Source organism: Athene noctua, chromosome 6, assembly GCF_965140245.1.
Source record: "Athene noctua chromosome 6, bAthNoc1.hap1.1, whole genome shotgun sequence".
Lineage (NCBI taxonomy): Eukaryota > Metazoa > Chordata > Aves > Strigiformes > Strigidae > Athene > Athene noctua.
This window is the reverse complement of record NC_134042.1, coordinates 52,331,311-52,353,910: the sequence shown is the minus strand read 5'-3', so window position 1 is coordinate 52,353,910 and position 22,600 is coordinate 52,331,311.

Here is a 22,600-nt window from a genome sequence, read left to right as displayed (position 1 = left end):
GCCCATCTTGTTTTCCCTTGGGCTGCCCATCAGGACCCAGGATGGGCAGTGCCCATGGTAGGGACCCCCCCGAGCTTGAGCACATCCCCTGGCACTCAAGACAGATGCAGAGAAGGCACTGCAGTGCCCACAGCTTCTCCGGGCTCGGCTCTGCATCTTAACCCACAGCACCACCTCACAACTGCCATAGGTGGGGATGTTTACTACGGCAAGGTGCAGCTCTCGCCTGGGAGGCGAAAGCACTCATCTCTGAAGGCCTTACCCAAGAGCTGCTTCCCAGTTAGGCTCTGCACCATCCTAAATGCAATTTTGAGAAGCATGAAGTCACATCAGAGCGCGGTATTTCAGCACGTAGAAATGCAAATCCCCCCTTACTGCTGTTAGCACTTCCCTGGGGGTAACATCCGGGACAGCCGCAGGTTATCCGGGACCAGGAATCGCTGTGGGACTTGATGTGTCTGCTGCAACTGCCAACCCACTGCCAAAATAGTGCCCTGCAAGGCTCGGCCCCCTCTCCTGTGAGCACGGCTTAGTTTGCTGGTGTGCAAGCACTAAAGTGCGTTTTGCTTCCTTTCCATCGTTTACTTCCATCCCCGTCCCACCGTCACCACTGGGGCACCTGCGCTATAACCGCGGGGATGCACAGCTGGGGATGACCAGGAGGAACCCAAAATTCAAAGACTGAGGTACAGAACTTGCAAACAACAAAGGGGAATAACAAAGTTATCCGTTAACAAAGAAATCGAACATCAAATGCCATGGAAAAGGCTGAATGTGTTTTTCCACCTGGGACAAAGAGTATTTGCTTTAGGAGGACGGCAGCTCAGGCTCGAGTAGGAAAAACACCTCAGAGAAACCAACCTGAGGTTACTGTCAATGATCTAAATTTGTCATAAAATACTAAGTTAATCAAAGCATTATTATTATTATTATTATTGTTAGCAATTGGTTGTGAGAACAATTAGGTACCCAAAAACACAAGCCAAAAGCTGCTACAAGCAGTTCTCTGGCAAAAGACACATTAGATGCCATTGAGCAGGGACCCTACTGGTTGTGCTTCTATTAAATATTAATGAGTTCAGCAACACAGGTGAGGAAGCTGTGAATGACATCAGTATGGGAATGATTACAAGTGCTTTGGCAGATAGGATTAGAATTCAAAGTGATCTTGATAAATTGGAAAATGGTCTGAAATCAAAGAGACAAAATTAAATAGAGACGAGTGCACATACAAACGAGGGAAAAACAAATATTCAGATACCAGAATAGGCATCGCCTGCTAGGCAGCAGGATTGAAAAAAGCAGCAATGGTGACAGCTGAAAACAAACTGAACATGAGTTAATAATGTCATCTTGTCACAAAAGTAATATACCGGCATCTACAAAAGCTGGCATAACGTGTCAGATATGCAAAGAAACGCTCCCGCTCTGCTCGGGGCTGATAACACATCAGGGCACCACGTCTTCAAAAGGGATCTTGAGTTGGAGGCAGCCCAGAGGTGCCCGGGAGGTGTGGGAACGTGCCCTTGCACGAGGGCTGGAAGAAGCTGGGATGGCAGAAGAGGCTGGCGGACACGCGGGGGGGGGGGGGGGGGGGCACAGAGCCACTGCTGGTTAACGCCGCCGTCAGCGGCTGTTGGGAAGGAGTTTTAACTCTCTGGAAAGTTGCGGAAGAATTTAATTAGGGAGCGAATGGAGAACCTCTTGTTTGCGAATTTTGAGACAGATGTGGCAGGGTTTGGTACCTGTCAAACACAGTCTAATTGTACCTAGTCCTGCCTCGGACCGGCAGCGCTCTCAAACTCCGCAGCTGCAGGATTCCTCTTCCACTGCCTTGTGTCTAGTGTGTGACAGCACACGTGTGGGCAGGCCAGCAAAACAAATCCAGAAGAACCCTGAAATGGCTTAGGATCTTAAAATCATCCCTCATCAATATGCTTCCCCTTTAAAACTTCTATTTTTGAGATCTGCCTTCCAGCCAGCTTTTAATCCACGCCAAGGTGCTTCACCGCTATTCCGCAGTGGTATTTTTGTAGTACCACGCTGTGCAAGACTGGGTCAAATCAATGCATTTCTACACACTCGCTGTTAAGATCAGCTGTATGGCGGGCTGTGCTTATGTACCTGCACGGGGGAGATAAGCTGCGTGTTGCTTCCCGTGCCATCTCACGGCGGCAAACAACTTTACCTGGTTCTTTAACACCTCCCCGAACTGCCGGCATTGCTGCGAGAGGTTACAGAAAGCTGTGATCTCTGACCCGTTGTGTCCTGCACTGGTGCCCCCAAGTCTTTCCAGGAGATGAAGAAATCTCTCCCAGTCCCCTGGATGTCAAACCCATGTTGCGAAAGGGCTGCTGAAGGTTCACCCCACCAGCACACAATTCAACTCCAAACAAAAGGGATCGTCACCTTCTGTGGACACATTTACAGTTTTCTTTCTGGATCACCTGAGTGTTTGTTTGTTTAGTTTTGATGTAGAAGCTCAACAGGTTATTTTATTGAGGACACCAGCATTTAAAGCCCTGAGCTACTCACGGCACCCCAAAGCCACCCAGAGAGCAATTACAGGTAAGATAAACGATGAACTGCCAGCTATGCTAGCAAGAAGTAAATTGGCCCAGAGAGGATGAGTTTCCTGAACAGTCGGGCAGGACTGAAAAGACATATATTACCAGAATGTGCACTGAGAGAATCCAAGAACCACAGATCAGCTGATCCGATGCAATTTCCACACACCCCATCTCTAATCACTGGAGATACCAGGGCAGGGATGTGCCCCTGAGCCATTTCTAACTGGGCTTTGTCAGGTCGGTTGGCAACAGCTGCAGCGATGCAGGATCCGTGATTTCCTCTTAGGGGTGTGTTTCATGAGGCACTGGATGATACGAAGAGAGCGTGTATGTGGCAATGTGCTTCCTCCCATCATCCTTCCTCTGGGGACCACTTTTTCCTACTTCCCAGAAGAACAAACAAGGATGGAGGTGCTCTCCAAGCCACCAAAGCATCCAGAACTGACCCACAAATATCCTCAGTCTTTCCTGCACGTGTAGGTTAATAAATCACAGTGTCAGAACAGACAATTGTTCAGACCACAGAACCTTTTTAAATCACAGGCGGTTTGAAATAATGCACAACTTGCAGAGGAACATTAATCCTTTGCTTTTACATGCCTCCAGCTGAGCAACTGCTGCAAACCTTCCTGAGCTCTTCCGAAGACAGCTCCCATCACCAAAACATCTCTCATTTCAGGTTTGAGCTAGGCTAGATGTCAAATTCCCACTTCTAAGCCTATCTGATATGGGGGGCATTGGTGTGGTGGTGCTGGTTTTTCCCCCCCTAAAAAAGCCACCCTTTTTCCACAAAAGACATCACTGAGTTTGGGGTTTGTGACTTTGCTCATTAAAAAAAAAAAAAAAAAAATCCAAATCTAAATATAAAAGTCATGGTTGAAAATGTAGATTTTCTATTTGAAGATGGAAGGTGTTGCCAAAATAAAGCCAGGTCACATTCCCCAGCTGGATGTCTCTAAAGTTCCCATCTGTTTCTTGCTATTAATCTGTTATTTCTTTGCATGACACAGTAAGCTCACTGCTTTCTTTTCCCCCTTCTTCCATGCAGGTATGAGGGAAGAAAGAGGAGTAGCTAGGAGCAGGTCTCAACACCTACTTACCCCTCTTTTCGCAGCACAGTAACTTAAGGGTTTTTTTGTCATTCCCTTTCCTCTGGTTGGTGGCAGAACGTGGCACGATTTTGTCACGGCAGAGCTGAAGGGAGCGTGAATTCCCCTGAACTCTCTGCATGCGCAAAGTTTCCCTTGTGAGAAAATCTGAGGACAGCGAAGCAGCGTGAGCTAAAACCCAGCATGTTTAGTGGAGTTATATGAGCTTTTAAAAATAGAAACAGGGCTCAGGGCATGGCTCTTCCCCGTGAACTGTCCCGCAGTTTGTATTCAACACAAACATGTATATTTAGCATTAAAAAAAAAAAAAAAAGATTGAATCAGAAGCGAAGGATTGCTTCTGATTCCCAACTGGACTGCTGCCTCAGCTGCAGGAGATTCACGTCAGCAGATTTTCAAAGCCAGCTCTTTTACAACGTACTTTTTTACCTACCCACTAGAGGCTACAGGATGCTTATGGTAACTGCACAGAATAATACCATATAAAGTACATTTTCCTCTCTTGCTGAGGTATTTCTGTACCGATACAAGAAACACCTGGAGATCCTGTTCTCTCATTCCTTCCTCGTAGGCTGACAATAGGAAAGTTGTTTGTGCCCTGGAGGTGCGGGTGCTGTCGGCCCACAAACAGCAAACCCATCTCCTGGAGGATTCTCCCAGGCTGTCACCATTTGAAATCTTCCCAGCTGAGAGCGACAGCCCTGCTGCAACCGCCCTGCCCACGCTGGCCCCGTGGGCCTGTGTCGGGGCAGAAGCAGGGTGACACAGGGCAAGAAACGTCCTTATCGCCCACGCTGGGCACTGACAGGTGCCTGGGCACGGGTGAGGAGCAGCACGGGGCTCTCCCACCGCCACACTCGACAGGTAGTGCTGGAGCTCAGGTCGTGCACTGTGGGAATGCAGCAGGAGCTGGGAAACGAGGGCATTTCCCAGCATTGAGGGTAAGGCATTTTAAACTCCTGTAGCTCTCTGCTGGCAGAGAGGGGAAATCGGAGGCAGTCGGGTGCTTGGAGACCTTGGCAGGAGCTGAGCGTCAGCGTCCGGATGGGACGCGCTAACTTTTGAATCAACATGCAGATTAAGCTCCTCAGCACAGCCTGGAAAACCAATTTGAGCTTCTTTTATCATGAAGTACAGGATAACACACAAAATGCAGCTATGCCCAATTAACCTGTAGGGGCATATTTTAAGTTTATAATTCACAGTGATCATCCAGAGAACATCTACTTTAAAAAACAGGTTTCACTGCAGTAGGGCTAGGTCTGAGCCAGGATAAACAGGAACAGAATTTCCTACATTCGTTCTAGCGTATGCATAAAAGATATCTTCCTTCACCTTTGCAAATAGGGGACAATGGTAATTTGTTATGTGCATTAAAATTATAATAATGCTTTTCGGTACCATCAAGATTATATTAGAAAGCTCTGTGTTCCCAAAGGGAAGATTAAAGTGCAAGTCTAATAGCATGATTTGTTCTTCAGTGGAGCGCTCTTGTGCAGCTTGGAACAAAATATTCCCAGCAGAAAATATCTGAAAGAGCTTGTGAGAACAGTTTCTTTGCTGTACCAGATCTGTGGGAAGGTGAAAGCTGCGTTTTCTATTTTTGTTGATGAGTTTTCGTGAATCTGTAGGTAGGTGACCTGTTACGGAGGGAGTCTGAAGTAACTTGTGTAAGAAGCTGCGGACAGGTAAGATGACAGACACATGGCTGAGGTGTTGGTTTTAGGGTCCCGTCCCCCCGGGAGCACCAGCCACCCTGCCAGCTGCCCGAGACAGCAGTGAAGGCAATGCTTGCTGCCAGGATTAATTCAGAACTAACAATAATAGTACTAAGGGAAGAAAATGAGGCTTGGGCAGCAGCACAGGACCTGCTCCAGCCCCGCAGCTCCCAGGAGGCGCTGGGTGAGCTTTTCTGGAGCAACCTGGTTGTGTCTACTGGGAGAAGCAAAGGGCTTTGTCTGCAAAGATGTAATTGAATCCAGAAAATAAGAAAGACAGAAATATAGATCCTGCTGGATCTGTCCGGAGAACAACTTCACACGGAAGCACACATCTGTTTTTACTGCAACCTGTGCTGCTTGACCAGATCATTTGCAAATTCACATTGAACTCGAGTAGATAAAGCCCGATAAACACTGTAGACAGTAGCAATCCCCATACGTACAGCCCTAGCCCTTTGCATGGAGGAATTTCGCCTCGTCATTTAGCACAACCTGCATCCAACCACACGCAAACGCTCAGTGAGGAGCTGGAGGAGCCTTCAGCTGGCCAGCTACCCACGGAGAGCTGAATCAACACTTCTGACCGAGGTAGAACTGTATTCACCACCTTCTCTGAGCTCTAAAACTCGGTGTTTGTTTTTCTGGAAGATGAATCACGCAACCTTCTGCTAACTCTGCAGCTGCACTTCCCACCAAGCCCAAAATCAACACCTTGAGTTTGCTCTGAAAATCCCTAGAGAATCCGAGAAGCCAAAGAACACACAAAATTGTCATCCCAGGCTGCAGACACTGGACCCCGAGTGGCAATGTCTTGTGTCAATAGGTCTCATTTTCAAGATTAATCACAGGCATCACACAATAAAATGTAATATGCTGTTAGAGGGGCATTACATTGCTTCTGATTCTTTGAGAAAAATGCTTTTTTTTTTTTTTTTTTCCTTCTTTTTCAACACTTTCTAAATTTTCATTAAGGGTTGCTTTCCCTGTAATGGACTACTTCCACTTTTAATCTTAATTAGCAGAGAAACTAAACCCCTGACAAGCTTTGTGCTGCTTCATTATATAACTGAAGATGTATTGGGAATACTTGTGCAACACCAGAACCACTTAATTTTTTTCCTACCTCTACAAAAATGATGGAAAAAATGAGGGTTCCAGACATCCAGCAGAAGAATGCCCAAAAACGCGTGTAGCGGAGCAGTCGACTGCTGATGCACAGCACAGCTCCTCTGCATGTCCTGAACACTTCAGGCTTTCTCCAGCTACTATTCTTGGAAAAGACAGACATAAAGAAGCAAAGAAATGACAGACAGTGCTACTAGCAGAGTGCAAGAGGCAGACAGCACGGAGAGAACAATTAGAGGGCCAATTAACATACAAGCAATATATCTCCTGACCAGAAATAAGGAGGCGTGCTGAAAGTGAACTTTATTGACTCAGCATTTTCCCAGTTAATTTATTTTGGAAAGAAAACAAGGTATGGCGCTTTTTTTTTCCTAGCTTATTTACTCTCTTTTTGTCATGCATCTACTTGTAACTTGTGCTTTAAATGGGCAAAGTAACAGAGAAATGACCAACAAGAACCAGGAATACAACATTTTTTCATTAAAAACCACTTCGTGCACAGAAGCAGAAATTGCAGAGGCACTAACAGCAGACTGGGCTTTGCTGCTGTCTCCTCGTGGCCGGAAGAGCAGACCTGGATATGAGAAATGCTGTGGGGTGAGTACGAGGCTCTGCTTCGCTCCATGCCCTGGGCTTCAGCAGTGCCTGGGCAGGGGCTGCGGGGGCTGCAGGAGCATGGGATTCCCTGCAGAGAAACTCCTCCTGCCAGGCATCCCGCCTTTGGCAGGGCAGGGAATTCCCTAGCCAGAGCAAGGGCTTAGTGAGCCAGAGGTATAACTTCTGCTACGAGATGGCAGGTGCCCTGCAAAGGCACCGGGCGGATCAGAGAGAGCGTGCAGAGTGCCCTTTCATATCATGAACGCAAGTAAATTGAGCAGCCTCATCCCAACGCTGTGCTCAGCCCTAATCACCCTCCCCGCGTGTTCTCCTTGTTCACTGGAAGGTCAGAGATTTCAGCAGGAATAACTACAGACCTGAAACACTCTCAGAAAAAGACAGAGAAGACAGGTTTTTTTATCAGAAAGCAGAGGGAATACAAAGAGGAACATCTCCGTGGCACGGTCCTTGAGGCAGAGTGAGACCCTTTGGTCTTTCAGAGAGCAGACGCGAGCCGGCGGGTGCAGCGTGCACAGACACCACCCGGCACGGCCACTTCCACCAGCTTCACCTCTACAGGAGCTGCGAGGCCAGAGGCAACACGAGCCGTTCCTCTCCATCGTGCCTCTGCCCTTCCCACATTTAACCATCTGTCCGCTTTGAGTTCTGTGTGTTTATCTCCATTGACTAAGTACCTGAAAATCCAGAGTCAGTTGTCTCCCACACTCCCTGTTCTTGTGTATTGCCAAAGAAATTTGGCTTCTCTTCATATCTTTAAATTATAAACTGTCAGTCCCATGGGTGTTCAGACCTTGGCTGGGACACCTGGCACTACCAGAGTATAAAGTGTCCTATGTACTAGTCAGAAGAATAGCAACCTAAAAAATGGGTCTAAAGAATAGGGAGACAATAAATGAGGGAGTGCAAATAAAGGAGAAAATAATTTAATCAAGAAGGTGACAAACTCAGGGCAATAAAATGATTATTTTTCCCAAAACATATAATTAGCTCTAATCCTTCACTACAAAATTATATTGAAATCAGGGACATGACAAGTTTTAAAATGTATAGATTTTTTTTTTTTTTTTTCCAGTTAGAATAAAACATCCAAAGCTGCCAGAGAGAGGATGAGAAGCTGGACAGGCATTCAGGCTTTGGAGAGGGCTCCCTCCGCTCGCCCATCAGGCACGCCCACCCTCAGAGCGGGGAGGTTTTGATGGCCTGTACCACAGGGCTGCACCTTTGCTTACAGAAGGGAAACGTCATCACAAAACACTTGGCTAAACTGCAGAAACAATTAGCATGTCTGCATTTTGTCCAAATAACTGAAGGTAATGGACACAGATGATAGAGACAAGTGCTGAAGCACTTTTGTCTGCTCAGTCCCCTACAATTATGCCCGCTCCTCGCCCAGCAAATGCCTACCCACATGTTCGTGATTAATGTTATTAAAATCCACTCAAGTACGTCACCTCCATTTATGCTTACAGAAACAAAGCACGGGTCACTTGTCTGCTGCTGGACACACGGGGTTGCTTTCCCGGAGCAGATCCCACACGTACTCTGGCAGAGGAATGCCTGATCCTTCCTGCAGGACCCGCTTGTGCATTGGTCTGGGCCTGCCCGGAGAGTCTCTCATGCTTTTCATGAGGGTTGTCAATGACTAGCACACCACGAACCTATTCCTACCAGCCTCAGAAGCTTTGGTAAGCAAAAGGTTAGAAGTAATCCGAAATTAAATCAACCCTTTAGAGGAGACAGCAAAGAGAAATATCTTTCACATGCTTCCACACCCACCAGACACTGATTTTAAAAGTGTTTACCAAAGCCTCAGCAAAGGCGACCGTCCTGCTCAGCACCACCAAGCCCTGGTGACCCACAGGCTGCAGCCAGGAGCCCTGAACCGGCCCAAGCACCACCCTCCCCAGAAAGGGAACCCTGGTACCCTTCGACCCCAGAGAAGATTTGCAGAGCTAGAGGACATGGGTCAGCATCTGCAATTAACTGCACTGAACCGCTCCAGAAAACAAGGCATTTACATGAAATTAAAATGGATCGACCTATGACTATTTTGTCAAGATGGATCTCATCAAGACTGGTTTGCATAAATATTCTAATCAGTGCTCTCATCCTGCCCCTCTCCTTACAGTCAGTGATAAAGTTAGGCTTTTCTCAGAAAATTATTCATGATGTTTATTCATGATAGCGTGTTTTTTCAGGGAGCTGTGATCCTCAGAAGAGCTGAAGCACCGCGGTGAATACCAACCGCAGGCGTGCTCCAGACAGGACGCGGTAGCTGCGGCTGGTAAGGGATGTAAGCAGGGGGTGCCGAGGGAGCAGGGGTGGTGGTGCGTTACTAAGACCTTAAGTCCAGCCCTTGGGCACCAGGACGCAACCTGACAAAGAGAGAGTCGAAGCTTGCAAAGGCGGTTTTGTACAAAGAGACGGGTTACAGGCACTTGACCTTTTTAATTTATCCAAAGGAAGAGTAACAGCCAATTCTGTGTGTTCTTTAGGGCCATCACAGGGAGGTGATTCGGATACTAGGCAGCTCTTTAATCTAGCTAAAAAAGTCATAATGAGAGCCAAAGGGTGCAAGGTGAAACTAAACAAATCCAGAGTAGGAATAAAGTTAATTAAGCGGTGAAGCAGCTAACCTAATATGGAGCAGATTCTCTATCATTTGAAGACTTAAATTATTATCCTTGAAGAGGTTCCCTAGCTCAGGGGTTGCAGGTTTCATGGGGAGCCCTGGGTGGGAGGTGTGTGCCAGCACAGCCCTCCCTGGGTGCTCTCCCCCCTCGGCAGGGCCCTACACACAGCTCAGGACTGGGCTCAGCAATCCCCCCCTCCCGACAAATTTCCCCTTGTTTTCTTCCCAGGTAACTTTTACGGTACCTTTCAGGGAGAGCCTACCTCTGCAGGAATCTTCTCTGTCTTTAACATGGGGATAACGGAATTGCACTTTTAATTTGCCGAGATCTAAACACTGCCAAGTATACAGACATCTCGTAGGGCCAGTGGTCATCTGAGCTTCCCAAAATAGCTCAGACAGGGACCTGCAGACACGGAATAGTGAAAGCTCCTGAGAGCAGAAATATTTCAGATATGCGCCTGAAAAATAAAATAGTCTGGCAGGATTTCTTTTACCGCAGGAAGCATTTCAAGCCACATTGCACAGTACATAGGAGAAAAGGCAAAATAAGAAGCAATCTTGAGACAACCTAGGCAGAGGATGCTCTCCTTGTCAGCAGTGTAAGATGGTCCCTTCTACCACTCCCCTTTCCAACACGGGACAGTGTTGGACAACTCTGAGTGTCCCCACAGCATCAGAGAGATGCTAAGACCCAGTAGAGCAGCAGTCCCACCTGCTCTGAAAGACGAATAACCCCTGTCTGTCAATGGTTTTGACAGAAAGAGCAGACATCGCTGAGCGACAGCATCCAACCCTGCCTACAATCCCATCTTTATCACCACAGGCACACTAGAAATAGGTATATTTTCTAGTAGGGAGCAAAGAAAAACACAAAAATTAAAGGCTAAACAGAAGGGGCTTGGAAAAAACAAACCAAACAGACAGACCATGAGGAGAGAGCAGAACCTGCTCTGCGGCTCCTCAACACAAAACCAACTGTTCCGAAGGATGACAGACAAACGGGAGTTATAATAAAAGTGGACTCAGCTGTCGTTAGCACGGGGCTGAAGAAAAGTCCTATTTTAAAACAGACTGAGGACAAACAGAAAACTGAAGTCTGCTTAGGTTAAACTGGGATGACACACACACACACACCCCCCAAAGCAATCTTTGTCTAGGCACAAATTAATACAGGGATATGTGGTACATCTTTATAAAACCTCATTAACTGGAAAATCTGGAAAAGTAACAATAGAAAACAAAATTGTGAAAGGATACACCAGCTCATCTGACTAAAAACAAAACAAAACAAAACAAAACAAAACAAAACAAAACAAAAAGCCATCAGTAAAACATTAGCTTTTTCCATATGACATTTACCTGGAGACCTGATCAACAGGTGGGACCAAAAAGTCCCACGGAGCAGGTACTGGACACAAAGGACACACACCCCACACCTGTAGTCCTGCTAGACTTGAGCAGATAGCACTGCTGAGTTCAGAACCTGCCAAAAATGTCACAAAGGAGATTCACCAGTAATCCAAGGGGACAAAGTGGGCAAGATTCGGACACAGCAAATATAACTGAGACACGGCCCAAATGACTTCAGAGGGGACTCGCGTGAGAAACTTGTTGAAAATCCTTACACAAGAACAAAACCACTCAGCGTTATCGAATGCAACTTTGATGTTCACGTTAAAAAGGATGTTGACCTCCACGTGATGTATTTCCACATCAAAGAAGATGGAGGAATTATTAAGAATGGGATCAGAAGACATATGAAAAGAATTGATATGGTGGAAAGAAACTATGTGTTTCTGTAAACAAAAGGCATCTGCATGAATTTGTGTAGCTGAGAATGGTCAGCGTGAGTTAGTGGTTGGACTGGATGATCTTCAAGGTCTTTCCCAACCGAGATGATTCTGTGATTTGGTGAATCCGAGAGCTGTAAAGGAGGTATCAACATATGTGCAAGAGACGTGCCCAAGCCCTCTCTCCAGACACCACAGAGGATTTCATACCCGTTTGTGTCAGGGCTTCTGTTCTCATCACCATTCCTACCAAGCTGCTGGTGCAGTAACCAGACTTACCGGTCTGCAACTCGCAGTATCATCTTTGCCATCTTTTCCCAGAGGATGTGTGAGATCTCTCTGTTCTCTGGCATCGAGGCTGAAGTAAGCAACAGCTTATGGGCTAGTTTGCAGCGTTAAAACGTGGCGCACCTTGGTTCCTGCAGCTCCCGGGAGAACGCGTCCAGCCCTGGATACTCCGCCGCGCCTCCAGCCCGTTCCCAAAGGTCTCTCAGAGGACTTCAGGTGAGGCAGCCCCAGACTCGCTGGCTGCAGAGAGCAGCTGCGGGGCTGACACCTCACCTCTCCCAGAGCACTCGTCGCAAAGAATTCATCAAGCTTCCCTGCTTGCTTCCCTCCGCATCTTCATTAACTCTTAGCCCCACGTTTCTGCTACACCTCAGTTCTGATCCCCATCATAAGAGTTTTATTATTAGTTCCCAAGCCTGTTGCTCCTCAGAAAATTTTCAGAGCTCTGTTAAATGCAAATCTGCAGTAATTAGCTGGTGCTTATGCTCTTCTCTGTTTTCCTCCTTTAGGAAGGATATGCACTTTTTGGAGACTGCCATTTCACTTTTGCTTTCTTATGAAACACAGGGCTGTCACAGGAGCAGAGCTGGAAGGAGATGTGATAGGGGAGCGTGTCCTTGATGTCCTTGGAGGGCTCTGTGGCTCTCAGAGCCTCCTGCCTGGCCTATGCCCCGTGATCTCTTTTTTCCACAAGCATTTCTGCTGCATTATCTTACGCCTTAGTGATTTTAATTTTGTAGAGCTCTTCTTCTGAAGTATTACTAATATATATATATATATACATTTTTACTTTCTGCCCTTTACAAGAATGTTTTAGGTTGACTTGATCTCTATGACAATATGGCTCTTCGATAGCTTTATCGTATAGCCCCGTCTTCATGCTGCTCACCAGTAAATTGCGGTTGCTTTTCTTTTTTCTCTTCTTCAACAAATTGCAGTTGTTTACTGCATCTAAAAATGTAGCCTCTGCGTGACACTGCTGAATAACTGAAATCTTTTATTATCTCTTTTAAATCCTTGCAACCTCTCTAATCCTCTTCAGCATTTTACAGTCCCAGATATCATCCTGGTCAAAAGATCGAAACCAGAGTATGATTTTCCCATTTGAGCAAGGGATTTCAACCCACAGAAATGCTGTGAGGCAAACGGATATCGCTAGTCACGTACTTGACTCTGCTCTTTTTCAAAATATCGCGTCACTGCACATCAGCACGATCCACTTTGCCAAGGACGGGGGTTGGTTTGCTCAGCTGCTGCAGGATCCCGTGGGGTCTCTCCCCCCAGCTGTGTTCGCAGGCATCTATCGCATCACTCTGTCCACCTCAAGCTCTCTCAGCCAAGCACAGCCTCCACCAAGCTCCACAGCAGCTATGAAAAGGGTTTTTGTACCCGCCCCATGCCAGCTAACCTGGGCCAGCACCAAGTCTGCAAGGCCTGTGCTGCTTTCTTTAAAACACCCATCGACCCCACTGCACATTTGGTTGCATTCCCATCCCTAGGTGGATGTTCATATTCCAACAGGAGCTTCCTGCTCAAAAAATAAACTTCCCTTCCTCCGCTTTGCTCTGCCTCTGTTATTCTGAGGCTGTTCTTCCTCCCAGCCCTGCTAGTGCTGCGTCATCCAGACAGCTCATCCATTGCTCACAGCTTCTGTGAGCGGCACTTTGGTTGTTGCTTCCACATTTCTCACCCAGCAGGCCAGCTGCCAGGTGCTGCTCGCCGCTGCCTGAATGCTGTCATCTTCTCTTCCAGCTTCGAACTGATTTCGCTCGTTTTGTTTTGTTTTCCACCGAGCTCGGAGGCTGTGATTTCTGTAAGCTCCTCTGGGCAGGCGAACAGCCTCCTTATTTCTCCGGCTCAGTCTCTGCTAAGTTGCTGTAAGACTATGAGGGAACTTCGCCCGGGCTGAGAATAATCAAAAAATGCCACATCGGTGTGAAGGAAGCTCCCAAGATGACAGTGAGAAGGCTTCAGCTCTAACAGGGTCCTGTTCAAAGCACAGGAAATTTGAAAGCATTCAACATATAGGAACCACATTTTTTTACCGCTGGCAGGTGATAGCCATTTGGTGATAGCTCAGGTTTAAGAACGCCTTTAACAAAACACCAGAAAATATATTTTGCAGAATTTACAGACTTTCGCTGTAAGAGGAGTTTCATGAGTAAGCACCTACTTGGAAAATATAATTACCAGAAGTAGGGCAAATAGAGGAGGAGTGGATAAAGGTCCCCCCAAGGGTCACATCCTATATTCCTGTGTTTATATATAGATGTCCTAAATAGCAAACTGAATTAAGCTGCATTCGTCCTTTCCGACAGCCCGGCTACGGGGGAGTCGTGAGCATAAAACAAGCAGTAAAATCGGAGTTTTTTGCTCTCCTGTGTAACCAGATCACACGTAACGTTAATTAATCTCATATTTGACTTTGGAAATACTTCCCGTTTGGCTTGTAGCGTTACTCCTAGGAGTTGTTAATAAGCCTTGTTCTCTCTCCCCGTCACCATTTGCTTTTACTAGTCATTAATTTCCCAGGAGCTGCTGCAGTTTTAGAGCAGCAGAGCCCCCACCCGCTGTGAGCAGAGGCACACGCGGGGAAAGGGGCAGCTCTCGGGCCGCGGGACCAACACGACGAGTCGCTGCTATCAGTTTTCCCCATCTTGTGATTCCCTTCCATTGTCAGAAACACGGAACCGCTCGGTAGGTGTTCACACCCCCCAGCTCCTGCAAATGGGGCCCTTTTATGAACCGGTGCTAACACGCCATCAGCACAAGCATTTCAGACAATTTACTTCGTGGTTTGACTCAAGTAAAAATTACATATACTTCATATCTGCTTTTACATATCCACCATGAAATGACTCAAGCTAAGGCTTTGTTAGAAGAATTTCCTGTAAAATAAAAGTTTGTCAATAAAAAGCTATTTCTAACCGGCCTCCCACAGCTGCTTCTTCTGACAGATCCATCATGAAATGCTGCATTTGTGGGCCTTGCTAAAAGACTTTCCTCTAATAAGAAAGCTTGTCAATAAGTTCACTTTTTAGCTGTTCTTTCTAAAGCTTTTGTAAAGATATAATTGTCAAGAAGATATAGATTTATTTGGCATCCCTAGCTAGGCCTGAGAAATTACAACTGTGTCTTTCTGACAAACATGCCTTCAGCCAAATCGGTCTGAAATTGTGTACGATGCTTATAGGGGAAACTGCAGGAGACAGCTTCTCCATGAACTTCTCACTAAGGAAGAAAAAAAAAATAAATTAAAATTTAACAAATAGTGTTTAAAGCCAGGAGGAAGAGAACAAAAAAACCCTCTTTTCCTTGGGAAGCTGTATTGGATAGCCAGGTCTGACTTTGTGGGGCTTGGGGTTTTTTGTTCAGTTGGGTTTTGTTTTGTGTTTTGTGGTTTTTTTCTAAATCTGTCTAGCTTTTCTCGTGTCCAAGGGTACGGTGTTCCATGGGTTATACATACTCACTGTGTAAAGGACAGTTTTCTTTAAAAGGGACAAGTTCAAAACCATGCTTCTCAGACTAAAAAGGAGATTAGCCCCTCCAAGGATGGAACTAGAAGGTCACACTGGGTCAGGAGTACCACAGTACGTAGGCAGTTGACTGAAGTCTGTAACATTTCCTTTATTTCCACATCTATTAGTATTTTTATTAGTGTGACAGGCATGACATCTGAAATACCCCCCTGAAATATCCCCACCTTTCATTGTTTTAGTGCCAGCTCCTTCATTCCAGCTGCTACTGTAGCTCTGGGACCACCATGAGCCCACTTATTCTGGTGGATTATGTGCACACTTGGTAGTCCTGAAGAAAAATAACTGAACAGGGACCTGCCGTATTTTATACCCCGGACTGGTACCATTTAGTTATCAGTCTTGTCACCTGATCCAGCAAAAGTCCAATGACTCGGGTGGCAGATAGAACCAGCACTATCACACCCATCCGAGCACATTCCATCTAAGGAAATCCTTGACACAAATTCAATTAAAAGGGTGAAGTCAGAGGGGGAAAACCCCTACAGATCACAGATGTACCTCGTGCAGCAGTTACTTTTAAGAGGCATAATCAGGATTGCCAAATAAAAGCAAAATTGATTTTGGATTAATCTGGGAACCTTTCTGAGAGCTGCCCATGTGCACAGCAGAGAATATCTTTTCTGCTTGGCTCCCACCTGAGCTTGAGAATCCTGAAGTTCAGCCACTTTCAGAGATTCCAGAAAAATTGTTTTAAGTGGAAGAGAAGGATTTCTGTACCCTTCCCCCCTTGCTGTTCAAATTCTTTCTTTTACTTTAATTTCTTTAAGCACTACCCAACACAATTCTCTGCAAACTTGATCACTGTATATAAAAGCTACTTAAAACTCTTTGCTATTACTGATAAATTGCTCAATACATGGAAGCCTAGCAATTTTAAGCATCTTAAGTATTTGTTCTTACAAGAAGCATGCAGAATTTCCAGTTACTGCATCATGGAATTAGCCAGTTGTTCCTTTTGCACAAATCTCCTTCCTTCATTGCTCCATTATTGGAAGTTTCAGCACGTTAATTTCGACCTTTCTTGTTGCTTCAGACAAGCTTAGGGACACAGCTTGAATGCGTCACAGACTATTAAAAATAATGATATTTTTTCAAAACTTTTGTGCATCAATATCTAACTTAGGAAGGAAAGTCCACACATCATCTCTCATTGCAGGGGAAGGAAGGCAAAGTGGTCAGAATGAGCAAGATGACTCACAGTAAAGTTTTAGATCAGCTGGTTGTATCGTATCAATGCAGATTATTGACCGGAGCATCTCCTCAAAAGGCAACATCTATCCCAAGAGAGACAGATGGAGCAGAACCTCCTCAAAGTCACGTCCAGGCACACGCAGTACAAAGACGATGGGAACACCCGGTACAGATTTGCTAAGGAGAAGTTGTGCCTGGCCAACCCTTATAGCCAAACTGGAGAGGTATGGACAAGATTGGGAGAACACTCCTCTCTGTCTGGCACTGGTGAGGGCCCATCTGGGCACTGCTCCTGTTTGACCCCCGGTACCAGACAGGTTCACTGGTGCAAGCCACATGGGACCATGGAGGGGTTGGAGCTGGGACAGGAGAGGCCAAGGGGGTCGTGCCACCAGGAAAGGGTGCAGCACCGGGGCTTGTTGCTGCCTGTGGCTGAAGGAAATTCTTTCTCCTGAGAGTGATCAAACGCCAGTAGATGAGCCCAATGAGGATGTGGGATCTCCATCTTTGGAGATGTTCAAGACGCAACTAGACAAGCCCTGAGCAGCCTGCCTGGCTTTGGCGTTATCCCTGCTGTGAGCAGGAGATGTACCTGACACCTCCAGAACCCCCCTCCACCACCCACTGCCTCCGGCAACACTTCTCCTGGTTTCTCACTTCACGAGTTCAGAATGTGCCAGTACAGACCAGTAAGGTAACAAGTATAGTACAGACTCTCCAATTAGACATCCCTAAGCTATGAGTTGCCCAAACGAACCATGCTCTTGTAAAACCAGGCAGGTGAATCACAAACAGCTCATAAAGCACACACCAACTTCTTAAAGACTAATCCTAACCTCAAACAGTAAAATAACAAAAGGTTTTTCCTTCCCTGCATGGAATAAAATTTAAAAAAAAAAAAAAAATCAATTAGAAGTTTTCTCATAAAGCACAGGGGTGATGATGGAACAGTGAAATATCTGAGGATTTCATCTTGCAGATGATGAGACCAGGCCTGGAAGCACCGTGCTACCCGTTGTTCATTCCAGACGTGCAGCCAGTGCAGAATTATGTCCTGGGAGAGTGCTTTGCCATTATCAGGCCTGGCATAAAGGACGCAGCCAGCATCAAGATGAACCAATAACCAGATTGTACCTGACACAAAAGGGTCAGTACATGGGTGAGCGCTGGGGGCACAAACAAGCCTATCAGGTTATACATAACCGACATCAATCCCAACGACCCCAACAACGACACCGCACGACCAGCAACGGGGGCAAGAAACAGTGAAATAGAGTCTCCCAGAGAAGGGACGGGAGACAACCAGGGCAACAGCCCAACACATCAGACCAAGGAAGCCCCATCACGAATCTCTACAGAGCCCGCGTTTACAAAAGCCAGACCTGCCTGGAGCCCAGTCCCAGGGAGGCGGGAGGTCCTTCCCCAGCAGGGAACTCTGCACGGGGCATCCCCCTCACACACAGACACTGCCCCTCCTGCCAGGGGTCCCGGCTGTTCTCCCTGCGTGGGACCCCTGACCTTGGGTTACTCACTGCGGGACCCCTGGGGCTCCTTTACCCCATGGCTCTGTCTGCCAGGCCGCCCCACCCTGGGGGGGAGCCTAAAGGGAAACTCACCTCCCTTTGGGAAGGGCTGGGGGAATCACCCAGATGTCAGCCTTACTGTGGGGCTGGGGGTGACACCCCGGCATTTCAGAGAACAACGGTGTGGGGAGGCCTGGAACAGCCCTTGGCACTTGGGAAGAGGTACAGGTGGGGTCTCATGAAAGTGGAGTAGAGAAGGAGTGGAAAAGATGGGGTACTCAAGCACTGAGGCGGGCCCGCCATCACTCCTTGCCTCCGTTCCACATTCTTTTTATGAACACCACAGCCCCGGTTGTAACGCGTTTGCCCGCCAGCCTATGCAAGCTCAGTGTCACAAGTTCAGTAATATTTCACCCCATCATGCTGCAGGGGATCCCTGCTGAGGGGTGAAGGACAGCTCCCCTCCATGCAATAGATGTCCCATGGTGACCCAGCGCCAGAGCTACACCCCGAAGCCAGCATCCGCTGCAGGCCAGAGGCCAGAGGGGATGGCACAGCTCCCCTCGGCCACGCATGTCCCCAGACACCAGCGAGGGGTTCCCAGGCCCCTCACCCCCTTGAGAAGCTGCACACAGTATTCATGAGCAAGACCTGAGGTAGTTCCTTTACCTATTAACAGGAGCCCATTGCAAGGATATTCAAGAGCTGGACATTTTAATGCCTCCTCTGCATCGGCGAGGACCGTCACACCCTTAATGGTATTGCTTAACGTTTCCTGTAGAAGGACGCTGCTTGTCTGGACAGCTCTGGAGAATTTAACGGAGGATTAGTGTAGCAAAACTCTGAGCCAAGAAGCTTCTTCAGCTTCTGCTAACTTAAAGTATTTCTTTTTAATCAGAGCTACTCGGATGTTGAAACCCAGATTCACGTGTAAGTGCCTTGCTGGGCTGCAGCCTGAGTCGTCTTCTTGCTGAATAATGTCACTGCAGTAGTCTACAGAAAATTATTTGAGACCGGGGCATTTATCAGTTAAAATTAATCCTCTTCCAAGTGAAAACGCCTCTGCCTTCCAATTAGGCTGCTGTGAGGAATGGAAACAAAGGAAAATTGCTCACCTTAATTAGTCCCTTTGCGGTGCTTTTTGCAAACTCATCTCTCATCACCATCTCGCCGGGGCTGCCAGGGCAGAGCCGCCAGCGCTGACCGCAGGGGTGTCCGCAAGGAAAGCTCCCTGCTCCCTCCCCGGCCGTGTCCCACCCTGGACCCGGCTCCCAGGACGCCAGAGGCAGCGGGAGCATCCCACTGGGCAGAGGAACTCACCGGCTCAGCCTTTTGTTCTTTGATATCCCCAATCAGAGCTGGCAAATGAAAAATAAATGTAAGTACGTACTTATTTAGGAAGTGTCACGCTGCTGGTGATCCTTGTACAATGCATGCTTTAAAGTTAATTCTTCTTTGAAGACAAAAATCTTAAGGACCTTTTCATTCTGCTACTACCTTTTACAGCTGTTATGAAGTTTGAATCATGAAGACTTTCAACACTTCATATTATCTAAAAACATGAAGAGTAAAACCTGTCTAATAAGCCCATCTTTAAGACTAAGTTCAGCTAACCACTTTAGCGCATCCTTTACGTACAGGCTCAGACCCATCCCTCTACAGCAAAGCCATATGCTTTAAGCACTGTTTCAGATCCGGTGGTTCTGTGGGACTTAGGGCAATTGAGAGTTCTGCTGGATAGGGATAAACTCGGGTACTCATTTTAAAAATGCAAGTAACTGCATTGCGAGACTGATGCCCACGAACCTATAAAAATGCAAGGAGAGACATTTTAGCGCCGCCATACTGAAGACCATTAAAAATGCAGGTGCAATACCCTTGTTTTAATGGCTCCACAGACTGACTCATACACCGATTACAGTTATCTTTAGCTCTTTAAATGGAAAGTAAGTTTGTTGTCATCTTGCCTCGTAAACAGCTTGAACATTCATAATTGGGGAAAAAACGTACAGTAGCTTCCATTTCCATTTTTAACTTCTTCCACAAGAAAAAAAAAAATTAAACCGTTCCTCATTCTTGCCTTCAGGAAGCTGGTTTCTAATTCTGCTGTCAGCTATGCAAGGACAATTCATTTTTCATACACAACGTGTATCCCAGCGTATTTAGTGTGCAGATCAATACATTTATCTCCAAAATACACAGAAAGAGTGTTTGGACCTCGCTGTCCCGCTGGAGATTACACTGTGTTAGCTGCTTGTTGCTGCGAGACATGACATCATCCAGCGTGGGTCTGCACCCCTGGAGAGCAGGTATCACAAGAGAGATGCCACAAGCTCACCAGACAGGGTGGGCCCAGCTGAGCACATGCCAGCCGGGCATCTTTTGGTACCTTTGAGCTCTGGTACCTTCGTCACATGAGCTGTGACAAAGACGCTGCCCAAGTTAGTTCTGGAGTGTCTTAGCGGGGGTTGGAACGTGCAGCTGTGAAATGCTGCACTTGGATGCCCCTGCATGATGCTCTACAGTCAATATTTTACATTTCCTCCAGCAAGGTGCCTGGTATTGTGCAGCCTTCAAGGTCATTTGACATCACTTCACCCAGCAAAGGTGCTTTGGGTGGCAGGTACGAGCTGTCTGTTGACAACGGAGCTGCCTGGGATGGAGGCTGTGCTCTGACTATCAGAAGCTGCTGAGGCATCAATCAACACTTTGTTCGTCGAGGCTAATCAACCAACATCCCCGTCAATTCTACTATCAGAGCATCAGGTTGCAGAAGCCCCCCAGGAGGTCCTTGCACACACAGAGGGCCCCAGGCAGGTTCAGACCAGATTTCCCCAGCTCCAGCATGGGGATGCAGCTCTGGGACATGACTTATCTGTGGCCTCAGACCCCAGCTCTAGGAGGCTTTAAACCTGGGCGAGACTTGGGGAATCAGGCCGAATATAGGTAGCTAATAAGAGATGTTACTTTGCTTCCTTACATCTGCTTTCTAGACCCAGCAGCCAGCTTCTCAGCTTTGGTATTTCAAGGAGAAAAAGTCTCGTTTTCAAATAAAAATTCCAAAGAGAAAGGCGAGCACACTGCCCCTCTCCGTGCAAGCGCTCCGCTGGCTCCGTGCCCCCGCATCTCCCAGCCAGGCACGCTGCGTGTCAGGAGCAGACCCTGTGACACACACGCCAGCCTCCGCACCCTCCCGAGGCAGGTTGGGGTGACACAGGACACTGTTCTGCTGTTACTCAAAACAGAGGCCACTCACAGCTTCAGCACCTGTGACAAACACCCCTGGATTCGCTGTGGGGATCCCCATGGAGATGGCTACAGACCCCCCCACACACACTTTAGTTGTTAACCGGAGGAGTGAATGAATGATGCACTGCTGCTGATGTAATGTTTCAAAAATCCTGCAGAAACTCTTTACAGCATGCTACAACGTTATGACTTAGAAAACACACTCCAACTTTAATCACTCCCAACATTATTCCCTACATTTGAGACGGGGACTGCAGCCAGAAATAGAAACATCTCTGAAGACGGAAAGGAGACCGTGCGCATTCCCAGTCCAGCTGAAGGACAACTGACAGCGCTCTGCATCAGGAGTTCTCCAATCACCCCCAAAGAAAGGCAATCATCTCATCTTCTCCCCCACAATGTGCTTAAATTAATAAAGATGTCATTCCATTGTTGAATTGTGATAGTAATGTCTCAAACCACAAGAGCAAAGCAATTACAGAATTGTATATTCAAAAACTACCCTCCTAACTCAGCCCTATCTGACCCCCCTCTCCAATTAGCTCCAGATACTGTAGGAAGATGGGACTCACGTCATAGATATCTGCTGTGATCCCAGAGGTCCCTGACTCCACACACAGATTTCCGAGGAGCTGATTCATTACACATTTTTACTACCCCTAGTTGGGAGCTGGACTAAAAATCCAGCTCCACTTCAGTCTATCAGGGCCCCTCCACTGGGCCACTAATGGTTTCAGAGCCTGGACCAGCAAAGTCAAGCTGCTGCCCATCAGAAAAAGGAGCAAAGAGGATGGGTGGTGAACCTCTGCAGGTCCTCCTGTTCTTGGAGGAGCTCCTGCATTCCCCAGGAGTCCCCCTACGTACGCACACTGGGTCTGGGTCTGCCCCTGCAGCCCTTATACATTTAAGTTCTTCGCTCAGAGGCTACCTGGACTCCAGCGATGTCACGTTCTCCTGGGGACAGCCAGAGCATTCCTGAGAGTTTGTGACCTTTTGAAAAGACCCAGCGACTGATACTATCAGAGCTGAGAAAACCCAGTGCTGAACGAAGAGCACTGGCTCTCTGCACACTGGGGTCCCCACGGCCCTTGGGGGGGTCTCACCCGAGTCAGAGCTGTGGGAACGGCCTTACCCTCCATGGTGAGATCCTTCAACTTCCCTGCTCTCTCTAAACCCCTTATGGGTCCTTCAATCACTTTGAGTAGACCTGCCCCAAGGCCCTTGTGTCCTTCCCATCTCCCA